Here is a 14,658-nt window from a genome sequence, read left to right on the forward strand (position 1 = left end):
CGGTGTATAAATTTTTGATCTGCATCTGCAGGAAATGTAATGATGAAGGCTGATTTAAGTGGTAATAATGATAATTATGGCATTTGCTGTGTGCTAAGGGTAGGGGTAGATAAAAGGTTATCAGATGAGAGACACTCCTCCTATGTGGGCTCACTGTGTCTCTTTTCCCTACTTTCCAGGTGACTAAATAGAAAGATTAAATGAATTTTTTTCCGCAAAGGATGCAAATCTGGTCTGACTCCTAGTCCCTTGTTCTTTCCATTAGGCCATGCTCCATCCCGTTTTGACCTTTTCTCTTGAGTGCCCCACAACCACCCTTCCTGTCCATCTCAGTGGCCCTGAGGCCATTTCCCCTTTCTCTGCCTCAAGACTTGATGGCCCAGGAATGTTGCTTTTGAAGAAGCATGGGAAGCTGCATGACCTAGTGGGTAGAGCATGGGCCTGGGAGTCAGAAGGTCACGGGTTCTAATCCTAGCTCTGCTACTTGTCTATTGTGTGACCTTGGGCAAATCATGTCCCTTCTCTATGCCTCAGTTCCCTCATCTATAAAGTGGGGATCAAGACTGTGAACCCCATGTGGGACAGGGACTGTGTCCAATCTGACTTTCTTGTATTCTCCCCCCTGCCCCAGCACTGAATAGGGTGCCTGGCACATAGTAAGCACTTAACAAATACCACAACTATTATTATTAAGAAGATGCTGCTATATGTGACTCGTAAAAGCAAAAGCTAGAATGCAACCTGGAATTGTAGAAAAGGAAATATTATTTTTACACAAATTAAATAACTCTCCAAATTATATGTTTGAAAAAATCCTGATTGGAAGTTATAGATTGGACTGAGGTTATTGCTGAATTATCCCCTGCACTGAACATTCAATTTAGTTGAATCAAGGAACTCTTGATAAATCCCGGTTTAGGGCTTGAGCAAATCCATTTAATTTTGGAAGTGGGAGAAATGGCTTTTGATCTTGAATTTTCTTTTTGAGCTTATCCAAATGAAGTAGTTTGTCCACCTTCAAGGCATATCTACTTCATGGTCAGGTGAAGGCTTGAGAGCGTTCCTTGTTTCCCAGGAATTAGTTTAGTGTACCTCTGTGATTCTCTTTGAAAAACCACACAATCTTTCATTCGTATTTATTGAGCACTTACTGTGTGCAGAGTGTACTAAGCACTTGGAATGTACAATTCGGCAGCAGATAGAGACAATCCCTGCCCAACAACGGGCTCACACATCTTGAATTTTTGTTGCCACTGTCACTTAGACCGACTCTCTATGGGAGTGGCGGAGATGGTGGCACTGGTCTGCCTTGCGGCAACCTACTTATAGGTCTTGGGCGGTGTCAGCCTCACAAACTTCACCTCCTCCCTCGCCTACTGCCCCTGCACGGCAGACACACTTAGGGAAGGCAGCGCCAGACACTGCTGTTTACCTTGAGGAAACCAGAATGTTTTTACTTTGCTATTTCAGGGATACATTTTAAAATAGTGTCCCTTTCACACGCAGACATACAGATTCGGTCTTAACTGAATTTGCTCATAATTTATCGAGCAGGAAATCATTAAAAGTCTGAATTGAAATCATTTGTCTTTTTGGTTTCTGAATCGTAGCCTACAGTAGAGAGTACAGAGGGGCGAATGAAACCAGTAAGGAGAAGAATACCCAGAATGGATGGGAATCCAGTACCCGAGATTCAGGATATATATAGTCTATCAGCATTTTCAAGCTAGTCCAGTAGAACTGGATTTGGGGCGTCTCGTCACAAGGAACAGAGTGGGGCCTTTTGTACTAGGGATTTTGAGGCCAAATAAAGGCTGTAGAATGTGATTCAAGAAATTGGCATGTTGGCCACTGGCTGCCCCGAATACAGTGATTGGAGATGACTCCTTCCTTTTGGGAAACTTAAAATGGCTAAAGGCAGCAGTCATCTGAAGGCATGGAGGTATTCATGTGCTTGGTCCATCGAGTCCTGTGAAGGACTGGGAAATGGTCATTACCAAACCTGATGGCAAACCTGAGTCATTTTGGTAAGAGGTTTAGAGGTCAAATGGGATATGTACAGTTAGTTGTCGCAATTAGGTGGGCACACCTTGTTACCGCTCGTTCAGCTGACAGGAATTCCCGTCCACCATGCAGTAAAGACGAACTTTTCACTAGCAGTGCAGTATCATTGATTCTGGCATTCCCAGAATAAAAATGGGTAATGATGTCTAGAAGAGTACTCTGTGGAATATCTGGCAGCATGTAGCAGTTAAATGACTTAGGCAACAGCATTAGTTGAAGCTAAATTTGATGATCAAAAGCTGTCAGCAGGCTAGGCCAGAGAGTAGAGGGTACGTACTGGTTCCGGTCTCTATTCTGCAAAACATTTTCATATTTGCTGTGTAAGTAGGAGATGCAGAGAAGTGGGAGGAGCCAAGGTGGGGCAAAAATGATGCAGGAGGGAAACAGGCTAACAGTCCACTACTTATTTAGGAGTAGCTCTGCCTTCTTCCTGTTTTCATCTTTCATGGAGCCCTTAATGGAATGACAGAGATCTTGGAATATCTATTTTTTATATTTAAACCTATTTCCATTACTATTACATCATTTCTAATCGATTAAGGACTATGGAAGCCTGACAAGCATTTGGTAAACTCATAGCATGCTCAGTGCTTGGAATGTGTGACAGATTTGAACGTCTTAATGCTCAGCCAATAATTATAACTATACGTCACAATAGCTATAATAAATTCTTGGAGGCCTAGCTAGACCAATAATAATATTAATAATAGTAGTTATTGTGGTATTTAAGTATGTGCCAAGCCCTGCACTAAGCACCGAGGAAATATACCCAGATTGGATACGTGTCCTATCCCACATTGGAATCTGTCTAAGCAGGAGGGAGATCAGGGAGGAATCTGAGGCAAAGAGAGGTTAAGTGACGTACCAAACATCATCCAGTGGGCAAGTGGCTGGATTGGGATCAAAACCTCAACCTCCTGACCCCTTTATCTCTCTCTGTCTCACTACCCAACATTTGGCTATTTCATTCTTTACTAGTTCTTCAAGCAGAGTGAGGAAGCGAAAAGGAAAAATATTAAAATTTTTATTAGTTTAATGATACATCTGAGCAAAAACAAATATCATGCATATGGTAGTGACATAACTTCAAGCTACAAGGAAATCCTGTGCTGGGCCTTTCTTTAGAGAAGCACTGTGGCCTAGTGGAAGGAGTATGGGCTGGGAGTCAGGGGTCCTGGTTTCTAATCCTGGCTCTGCCACCTTGCCTATTGTGTTAACATGGGCTATTTCTTAACTTCTCTGTGCCTGTTCTCTCACCTGTAAAATGGGATCAAGTGCCTGTTCTCCCTTAAACCAGGAGCCCCATGTGGGACAGGGACTTTGATCTGATTAGCTGATTCTGAGAGCCCTGAAAGTAGGGATCATTGTACTCTCCCATACACTTAGTTCAGTGCACACAGTAACCACTTAATGTGTTGATTGTATTTATTCCAGTGCTTGGCACATAGCATTTAATGATGATCACTGTTATCATTATTGTTAGTATTACTGAAAGATAAAGCAATTGCTGTCAACATTCACATCATTCTCGCCTTCTTCCATCCACCTAATGTGAGCATGGTGATGTGCACAAGTAAATGCTATTTGGAAGCTTTTAAAATAGAAATAGAAGGAATGAGGCCTTTAAAAAGAAAGATATGTTCACTCTGTCATTCCTATGTCCCTGTCCTTACTTTTGTGGCTCCCCCTCCTCCCCACATCTCCTTTTCCTAACATTTTTTCCTCTTTCTTTTTAGGGTTTTACATTTCATAACATTGAGTCTCTCCTCATCACCTTTTCGGGTCCTCTTTTTTCCTCAACTGGCCTTTCTCTTTCTGTGCACCTCTCCTTTCTTTTAGTGAGTTACGGGACAGTGTACCTCCCTGAGTTTCTTTATGCCTTCACAGGCAGCAGTGGTTATTTGAGCCACTATCTTGGTCTGAGAAACAAGGCAGGGCCAGACAGGGGAACTGTGTTTCACAGCTGCTTCTAAGTGGCAAAGGAGAATGAAGGTGTAGTTGAAGTAATTCCTTCCGTTTGAAGGGCAAGATGGGAGATGAAGCTTAATTAGTATTATAATACTGAGATTCCGAAATAGAAGCTGACTTAGGTCACTCTGCCTCCATCTCACCTGTCTCCCCACCAACTCCTGGCCCACGTCCTTGCCTCCTCTGGCTTGTAATGCCTTCCTCCTCAAATCCCCCCTTTCCCTCTTCAGAGCCCTACTGAAAGCACACCTCCTCCAAGAGGCCTTCCCAGACTAAGCCCCCTTTTCCTCAGCGCTCCCTCCCTTCCTCGTCACCTCGACTTGCTCCCCTTGCTCTCCCCCCCCCAATATTTTTGATGCCTGTTATTTGTTTTGATGACTGTCTCTCCCACCCCCACCCTCCCACACACTGTAAGCCCGTTGAGGGCAGAGATTTTCTCTCTTTATTGCTGTATTGTACTTTCCAAGCGCTTAGTACAGTGTTCTGCACACAGTAAGAGCTCATTAAATACGACTGAATGAATGAATGACTTAAAATAGTAAACTTTAAACTTTGTCATCTCTATGTGGGACACATTCTCTGTCCAACCTGATTAACTTGTATCTACCCCAGCACTTAGTACAGTCTCTGGCACATAGTAAGTGCCTAACAAATACACTTTAAAAAAAAAAGTCAGAATCAGAAAGTAAAAAGAGAGTACAGGAAATAGAGGAGTTCTCAAACTGAAAGATAAAAATAAAAGGAAGGAGAAATAAGTGGAACATTTAGAAACTAGCCTGACCAACATAGTACCTCACTACAAAGTGTTATAGCTGTCCAGGCCACTTCCGCATCAAACAGAAACTCCTTACCCTTGGCTTTAAAGCACTCAATCAGCTAGCCCCATCCTACCTCACCTCACTGATCTCCTACTACAGCCCAGCCAGCACACTCTGTTACTGTGCTCCGATCTCGTCTATCTCACCACCAACCCCTTTCCCTCATCCTCCCCTCCCTAACCTGGAGCTTCCCCCGGCCCCTCCATATACCAGACCACCACTCTCTCCACCTTCAAAACATTATTAAGATTTCATTTCTTCCAAGAGGCCTTCCCCAGTTAAGCCCTCTTTTTCCCGGCTAACTCTCTCTTCTGCGTCATCCATGCACTTGGATCTGTATCCTTTGGACATTTGAAATTGGCCTCACCCCCAACCCCACAGCATTTACGTACCTATCTTTAAGTTATATATTATAAATCACTTATTCATTTATAATAATGTCTGTCTCCCCCTCCAGACTGTAAGCTTATGGACAGGGAGCGTCTCCACTAATTCTCTTGTATTGTTCTCCCTCAAGCGCTTAGTACAGTACTCTACATAATAAGCTCTCAATCAGTATAATAGATTGATATTTGAAGGGGGCGTAGCATGTTTTTTAAAGAGGATTATTTTAATTCCTAAATAAGTGTCCAGTGCACTGTCCATAGCATTTTATTTGTTTTGACGTCTGATGCCTCCTAGCCTGTGAGCTCGTCATGGGCAGGGGATGTGACTGTTTACTGTTGTATTTTTACTTTCCCAAGCGCTTGGTACAGTGCTCTGGACACAGTAAGCTCTCAATAAATATGGTTGATTGAATGAATGATGAGGGGACCCCTCAGTGTTTGCTCTCCAGCCACTCACCACGTTGGCAACCACTGGCCCGTGTTTTGGTGAAGTTGAGGAAGAGCTGAAGCTGAAGTGGCTGGTGTGTGTCTGTTCTGGGCTGACCCCTCGTGGCCAAGAGCCGCTGTAGAGCTGCCCTGCCTGAATACATTCACTCAGTTCCACCCTTCCTGGAAGTCAGAGAAGAAAGTGGTTTTCAAAAAGGTTTATTTTTAAATATTCATATGGACACATCTAGTTTGTCTTCCTTAAACATCTTAAGCCCGTACACGAGCACAGTATCTATAGATGTAAAGGCCCGTAAGGGTGGCTGACTACACCACCCCTAATGCTGAGGTCGTCTTGAAAGATATGGGTAGGGGAGGCCAGCCTTCCCCTTCCACCGCTGCCCTACTTCCTACACTCTAAAAACATGATCAGAAGCTCGGGAAAGGGGGTCTGATCACTGGGCTTATCCTTCCAGCATTGCTTCTGTAATAATAATAATGGTGGTATTTGTTAAGCGCTTACTATGTGCAAAGTACTGTTCTAAGTGCTGGGGTTTACAAGGTGATAAGGTTGCCCCACGTGGGGCTCCCAGTTTTAATCCCCATTTTACAGATGAGGTGACTGAGGCACAGAGAAATTAAGTGACTTGCCCAAAGTCACACAGCTGGCAAGCGGCGGAGTGGGGACTAGAACCCATGACCTCTGACTCCCAAGCCCGGGCTCTTTCCACTGAGCCACGCTGCTTCTCTGTGACTCAGGGAGTCTTCTCTGAAAGATGTCTGCATCCATCTTGTCATAGGGAGGGAAAGAGGTGACTATGGTGCCTTTTTTCCTTCTCTTTTTTGCCCAACTGCCAGAGAGGAGTGGTAAATGAGAGGTAATATAGGTTGAGATAGGGGAAAGAAACAGCACAGGAAATAGAAAGATGTATTATAAAAGTACCTCTATTTTAAATACCCTTTGCTTTGAGTTTATTATCAAGAGATGTCCTCCTGCCTTTATGCATCTACTTTGAATCAAGGGATTTCTGGCAATGTTGGGAAAACTATTGTTTTTTCCCCCTCAGCTTTTTGGGGAGGACTCCCAGCCATGTTCTTCCCAGGTTTCCATCAAGACCTGAAAAGACTACAAATCTGTTCTTTTTCATTCACTAGCTCTTCAGAGCCTGCCATCCTCACTCAATCCCCATTCTCTCCTCCCTCAAGCTCCACTTCTTTTATCCGCCTCTACATTCAAGATGAGAAGTTGGCACCTATGGCAGCCACCACCTTAAATTTAAATCACGTAAACTGTACCATTATAAACGAATCTGCTGAATTATGGAATCAGAAATAAGGTGGGAGAGTGCTGGGGCTGTTTGGGTTGGTGGTTCAGTTCCTGAGTTTCTAAACTTGAAAGTGCTCACACGTTCAGGTTACCTGTAAGGCTCTGATGGGATGGGGCCCTGGGCACCAAGGCCTGTGGTGCATCCCTGGTGCCCCTGACACAGACCTTGCTTCTTTCATTATTCTTTTTGCCTTCATCTCTGGGTAGCAGGGGTCACCTTTGGTTATGTTGCTTGAGTCTCTGGAGTTTCAACACAGATCCTCAAATTCTCCCTGCCCCCCAGTTTTCTCCCCGGGAATAATAATTATGGTTTTTGTTAAGCACTTATGTACAAGGCATTGTATCTCCAGAAGGTGGCTTGGGCAAAAGAGGTTAGCTGCTGAGGTCTTTTTTTTGGTTTTAGATTTGTTTTCTATTATAGGAGGAAGGGCAATAATGTCCAGTGGAAGCTGGGCCCCAATACTAAAGCTCAGGCTCTTAATGGGACTTTTCAGAATGGAAGCAACAAACATATAATGAATAATAATTATGGTATTTCTTAAGAACTTACTATGTGTCGAGCACGATTCTAAACTGTCGGGGTAGATGCAGGTTAATTAGGTCAAACACAGTCCCTGTCCCATGTGGGGCTCACAGTCTAACTAGCGAATAAATGAGGGAAAACATGATGACATGACATGTACAAGGTGTGGTCAGGACCCTATGTCTCCCATTTGGCCTTTTTTGACTACTCATATCCTCAGAGAAACCTCTTTATGCTGGAGCTGCTGTGTGACCCATTGGATGGAGCATGGGCCTGGTAATCAGAAGGTCATGGGTTCTAATCCTGACTCCACTTGTTTGCTGGGTGACCTAGGGCAAATCATTTCACCTCTCTGTGCCTCAGTTACCTCATCTGTAAAATGGGGATTGAGTCTGAGCCTCACATGGGACAGGGGCTGTGTCCAACACAGGGGCTGTGTCCAACCTGATTTGCTTGTCTCCACCTCAGCGCTTAGTAGAGTGTCTGGCACATAGGAAGCGCTTAACAAATACCATCATTATTATCACATTAGGCTCCATCTTTGTGTAAGAAAGACAACTGATTATTGCAGTAGTGCTATTTGCAGGTGATGGCTTAGACAAACTCCTGCATATGAGCTGAAACTGTGAATGCAATCTGTACCAGTTACGTGAAGTCCGAACACCCCGGCTTTACAGGAACAGCACCTTCTGTCACTGCTGAAGCAATTATATTGGATTCTTGGGGTACAGCGCACACCAGTGTCTCTGTGATTGTGCCGAGAGCACTCTGTATTTCTGGATAATTTGAAAGAGTCCATTTCTTGATGGAGACAATATTTATGTATGCATATGCTTACAGTTTTTCTTTTTTTCCACTTTATCTTATATTTATTTTAGGGCAATTTTTTCATAGTTGGCAAAACTCTCCAGACTGAAGTGCATTATTGATTGGTTTTAAATGGTAAGTTTTTTTGAGAGATGTTGAAAATAGTGATGTTACAGATGTAGTAGGGCCCCATGAGGGTACGGGCTAGTCATGGCTTTTCAAAATAATAATAATAATGGTGGTATTTGTTGGTTACTGTGTGCCAGACATTGTTCTAAGCTGTGGGATTGATACAAGTAAATCGGGTTAGACACAGTCCCTGACCTACATGGGGCTCCCAGTCTTATTTTCCATTTGACAGATGAGGTAACTGAGGCATAGAGAAGTGAAGTGACTTGCCTAGGATCGCCCAGTGGCGAAAATAGTTTACTTTATAAAATCTTGGCTTTTTGCATTACCTTGAGAGATCTTCCCAGTGGATCTCTGCCCAAGTCTTTTAATTCACTAAATTTAGTGACACGAATTTGTTATTCCAGAAACCTAATTTGCCATGAATCCTAAATTTTGATGCTGAAGAAGCAATAAAATGCCTAAACTGTAATCTTCCACATTTCTTGAAGTAGCTTTACTTTTCATCAGAGGAAAAAGTTTTGCAATGGTGCATCAGAGAGTACCCTATCATCCTGTGTGGTGTTATGTGTTCCACCTTGCAACCCTCAAGTGAAAGGAGGCTTGTATTATTTTTGATAATATCTACTTATGCAACTATTCCCCACCTCTTTCACCCTGCAACTATACACTACTTAAGACACTGAAATCAAGATTAAATTTACTTATCTTCATTTCAGTTTACTTGGCATGTTTTGCTCATTCGCTGTTTTGCTTGAGTAGAAAAAGAAATCTTAGCTGTTCATTTTTTCTAAGCAACGTGTTCTTTTCTTAGTGATTTGCATCATTCTCTAGCTACTTTGCCATTAAAAGATGATAAATTCTGCTTTATTTTAGTACTTGCCAATTAAAATGGGGGTGACTAAAGACTTTGACACAGTGGTAGTATTATTCCATATCATAACATATTGGAGACAATTGAAATCCTTTCTTCCTCTAAGCACTTTCGTACTCCAACCCCACAGTCCTTATATAAGTATCCTTATTCACTACTATTTCCCTTGTCAACAATCTGTGTTTTAATGTTTGTCTCCCCATGTAGGCTGTAAAATCCTTGTGGACAGGGATTGGGACTACCAACTCTGTTGTATTGTACTTTCCCGAATGCTTGGTACAGTGCTCTGCACACAGTAAGCACTCAGTGAACACCATTGATTGATTTCTCCAACTAACATTTGCTGTTACTGGGAAAAGGATTAGGAATATGTAGTGAAACTCTTAGGAGAGTATGAGAGGCTTCCATAAGCATTTTTGAATATATAATACTAGGAGCAGCTTGGTCTGATGGGAAGAGCATGGGTCTGGAAAGCAGGACTTGGGTTCTAGTTGTGCCTCTGCCACCTGTTCTGTGACCTTGGGCAACTCACTTCACTTCTTTGGGCCTCAGTTTCCACAACTGTAGAATGGGGATGAAATTCATGATCTCTCTCCTGTTTAGACTGTGAGCTCTGTGTGGGATGGGAACTACGTTTGTTTTGTTTTTAATATTATTAAGCGCTAATTATGTGTCCAGCACTGTTCTAAACTCTGGAGTAGATACAGGTTAATCCGGTTGGACCCCAGTTCCTGTCCAAGATTACAGACAGAGGGAGGAGGATTTAATACCTGTTTTACGGATGAGGCAATCGAGACACAGAGAAGTTAAATGACTTGCGTAAGGTCAAACAGCAGACAAGTGGTAGAGCTGGGATTGGAACTAAAGTCCTGTGACTCCAAGATCCGTACTCTTTCCACTAAGCCACACTTGACCGTGTCCGATTTGATTACCTTGTATCTACTCCAGTGTTTACTATTGTGCTTGGCACATTGTAAGCCGTTAAATACTACAAATTATTACTATTATTGTTGTTATTGTTATTATTAGGAATAGGGGAAGACTCTGAACTTGGAAGATCGAAATAGGAATAAGGTAGAGATGCAGAGTAAGTGGGGGAAAGTTGCTATCATAGATTTTTTAGTTTTTCTTTTCCCCAGTGGGTGCAGTCTTGTTTCTAAGTGTCACACTGCAGATTCTAACCACATGGTGATTTAGGACTTCCTTTACCATCTTGATAGAACAGCCCATGTATTGTTCTACACATTGATCTTCATGAAGTCATACTGTATTAGTTTTCTGAAAATTTATAGTCCATAGGATGTTTTAAATGCCTTAGCTTTCAAATATATGTTTTAAGTTCAGCACTCAATTTTCTATTTTACTATCCCTTAGTTCAATTACGAATGAAACGTGGGCTCTCAACTTGAATTTCAGTAATGAGAAAAATCAATGCCAACAAATTAATTTATTTTTAGTGTTCTGGCTTTGTTTAGCAATAAATGTGATACATTCCAGAGGTACAGAGAAATATAAAAGAAAATAGAATTAATTAACTTAGATTTTTCCATTCATTCCTTAGGAAGTAAAAGACCTTACTATCTAAGCATTTCAAGTGTCAGTATAAAAATGACCAAAATCATACCAACGACCCATCCAGCAAGTGAAAATTGGGTAGGGAGTTTACTCTGCTCTCCTGGGTATCCTCACTGACACATAGTAAGCACTTAACAAATAGCAGAATAAAAGTTACATCTTGGATATTATCCCTCCTTCCCTTTAAATTGTAAATCCTCATATACGACAGGGACAATGTCTACTTTGTATTTTACCTACTTCAGTGTTCAGCACAGTGCTGGGCACATACAGTTATTGTTATTACTAGTGATATTGTAACTCTACACTGAATATACCCCATTAGCAGTGGTATTTACTGCTAATACCTTTACTATGTCTTGTGGTATATCTGGCAAGTTTTTTATAGCAAAAAGAGCAATTAAGTGTTTTGTTGGTGATCTTGGCAAAAGAATGACGTGAGCAAGGAGCCCGCTAGGCAAATGGAAGTGACAAAATTTTTTTTTGGTCAGCTAGCCATCTGAATGTCATGAACTCTGTAAGCCAAAAAGAACCATGACAGAAGTATACCCAGAAAAATTCTGGTGGAGCCACCAAAAGCTAAAAAAATGACATCACTGTTCAGCTGACTTAACTGGGGATGGGGATTCAGCTTCGCCTTTTAGAACCGTAATTTTTAAATGCATCTAAATGTATGGGAAATTAATTGAGATGGATTAGGTAATTTGTAAATGCAGTCACCTATGTGACTTTCCCAGAATCTAGATGTTATTATTTTATCTGGCCTGTTTTAACGGCAACTCTGTAGATCCAGCACCAAGGACTGTTTTAAGGTTTAAATCCACAAAAAAAACCAAATAGAAAAATACAGATTAAAATAACCATTAATTGATCATTGTTTAAATTAGTCCCTGATTCTTTCAAAGCATTAAAAGGTTTACCAAAATTATATCTAAACCTAATTCTTAGAGATGCAGTAAATAATTTTGTAGCCGGTTCATTGTCCCAAGTCAGTTTTTGCACCTTATTTGAATTTGGTGCCCAGTCCGATTTATTTCTTAGCACTAGGGGGCACAATTGTTTCATGGAACTCAAACCCTAACCTAGTATAAGGTGTATATCTTCTTGATTCTATGTATCTGGATGATGATGTCTTGTTTTTGTCTTGTTCTGTCTTGCTTTGCTGTCTGCCCCCCCCCCCCCCGTTTAGACTGTGAGCCCATCACTGGGCAGAGATTGCCTCTATCTGTCGCCAAATTGTCCATTCCAAACGCTTAGTACAGTGCTCTGCACATAGTAAGTGCTCAATAAATACTATTGAATGAATGGATTGAGGTGAACGAACTTTATCATTTATTGCCTTTTCCATAGTTTATTTCCATCCAAATGCTGGTCTGAGATTATTGATCATCAGATTGTTTTTGGTGTGGCCAGTGTAAACTGGAGGGGATGTAGTTTTATGACCATCAAAATGGTGATGATAATGATGGTATGTGTTAAGCGCTTACTATGTGCTAAGCATTGGGGTAGGTACAAGGTTATCAGATTGCCCCACATGGGGCTCACAGTCTTAATCCCCATTTTACAGATGAGGGAACTGAGGCACAGAGAAGTTAAGCGACTTGCCCCAAAGCCACACAGCTGACAAGTGGCAGAGCCGGAATTAGAACCCACGACCTCTGACTCCCAAGCCCGTGCTCTTTCCACAAAGTCACGCTGCTTCTAATTAGCCACTGTTCACTAAAGGTGCTAAAAGTTGATAGATTAAATTTAAGCAATATAATGGGTTTTGTAATCTCCTGTAGTTGTCTTCCCATTGATTCTGTTAGTCGTTTTTTCACCTTTCCACTTTTAACCAAAGAGTCATAAGAAATAATGTAAACTTTAGAAGTGAAATGATTCTATTATTGCTAATTGCTATTAAGTATTTTGGTGCCAACCATAACAATGTGCTAGGTACTAAATGGGAACAGAATGAAGGCAAAGTCCCTGCTTGGACATAAAATCAAGACTTCTATGACTAAAGGAAATTAGCAGATTTGCTGCCCCATGCTGGCTAAAGCCCCCTTTCCTGATTTTCTGCCAAGGGCACTACAGAGGTCTTTGATTCTGAGAGTCTACTTGATTGCATTTCACCAGATTTAAATGGACCTAAGATTTACCTCCTGTTTTCGAAGTATGGTCTGATTGTAGTCCTTCTAGTCTCTGAGCTCGTTTTGGACAGGGAATGAGTCTGTTATATTGTTGTATTGTACTCCCCCCAGAACTTAGTACACTGTTCTACACACAGTAAACACAATAAATATGATTGACTGACAAAGTGAGTTAAGCCTTTTCAAAGATTTTGAATTCACCAAGGAGCAGGCAGCATTGTTTTCCATACTAATTGACTTGTCTTTACACTAGAATCTTTGTCACTAAGTCCTTACTTTGATGCCTGCTCTTATGTTGCTGTTGGTGCTGTGGATCAGCACTGTCACTGTGCTGTGGTCACTCTGGGAGAAAGTGGCTTTGCAACATGCTCCGCTCCTGCCCATCCTGCTTGGGAATGAGACTGTCAGGCGTAAGAGTACACGTGGAGTACACGTGCTTAGTTCAGTGCTCTGCACACAGTAAACTCTCAATAAATACAACTGAGTGAATGAAGTGGTGCTGCACAAACAGCTAACATTAGAATCCAGTCCTCGCTGGTTCTCAGCCCTCAAGTCTCAGGATTGAGGCTCATCCATGGTTCTTGATGAGGACTTCAGCACCATTTCTTGTTTATTTACTCATTTTAACTGTGCAAGAGCTCCACATTACTGAAATATTCCTTTGCCTAAGTTCCTTAGCTGAGTTTTATCAATACCTTTCTAATTATTGGGGCTCTCATCTATATCCTATAGCCGTAGAATTGTTGCTAATTGTTTCAGAAACAATTCGTACATGATCCAAGTTGTAGTCTCAGCTGGTACTTGTCATCTTTACATCTGGATAAACCAAGCAAGTTGCTTAAAATCAATCAATCATTCATATCTATTGGGAGTGCACTGTGTGCAGAACACTGCACTAAATGATTGGGAGAGTACAGAATAACATAGTAGACATATTCCCTGCCCACGAGGAATTTACAGTCGAGAGGGGGAGACAGACATTAATATAAATAAATAAATTATGGGTATGTACCTCAGTGCTGCAGGGCTGAGGTTGGGGTGAATATCAAGTGCATTAAAGGGTACAGATCCAAGTTCATAGGTGACACAGCAGGGAGAGGGAGTAGGGGAAAATAGGACTTAATTGGGGAAGGCCTCTTGGAGAGATGTCATTTTAATAAGGCTTTGAAGGTGGGGCGAGTGGTGGTTTGCCATAAATGGAGAGGAAGGGAGTTCCAGTTGAGAAAGGATGTGGTTAAAGGGTCGGTGGTGAGAAAGAGGAGATTGAGGTACAGTGAGTAAATTGGCATTGGTGGAGTAAAGCGTGCATGACTGGGTTCTGGTAGGAAATCGACGAAACAAGATAAGTGCGGCTCAGCCAATTGCTTTAAAAACGCTGGTGAGGAGTTTGATGTGGAGATAGTTGGGAAATCTCTGAAGGTTCCTGAGGAGACATCAACTGAACTTTTTTTAAAAAAATGATCTGGGCAGCAGAGTGAAGTATGGACTTGAGTGGGAAGAGACAAGAGGCGGGGATGTCAGCAAGAAGGCTGATGCAGTAGTCACGGTGAGATGTGTGGATCAGCCTAGTAGCAGTTTGGATGAAGAGGAAAGGGTGTTTTGTTTTGTTGTCTGTCTCTTGCCTTCTAG

At 41.9% G+C, this 14,658-nt stretch overlaps 1 protein-coding gene across 6 annotated transcripts in view; it reads left to right on the plus strand.

The window, feature by feature from the left end:
- The window catches only part of RALGPS2 (Ral GEF with PH domain and SH3 binding motif 2), a 137,006-nt gene that overhangs the window by 13,447 nt on the left and 108,901 nt on the right, over positions 1-14,658 (plus strand). For 2 of the 6 annotated variants that reach the window (XM_039914331.1, XM_007668928.3), the window contains exon 2: positions 8,391-8,454. The exons of 3 other annotated variants lie outside the window; for them this stretch is intronic. The gene's annotated coding sequence lies outside the window, so the exon portion shown is untranslated. Of the gene's footprint in view, positions 1-8,390; positions 8,455-10,351; positions 10,410-14,658 lie in introns of those variants that run through there. One more of the 6 variants, XM_039914332.1, reaches the window with a different exon arrangement.

Source organism: Ornithorhynchus anatinus, chromosome 16 (genome assembly GCF_004115215.2).
Source record: "Ornithorhynchus anatinus isolate Pmale09 chromosome 16, mOrnAna1.pri.v4, whole genome shotgun sequence".
Taxonomy (NCBI): Eukaryota; Metazoa; Chordata; class Mammalia; order Monotremata; family Ornithorhynchidae; genus Ornithorhynchus; species Ornithorhynchus anatinus.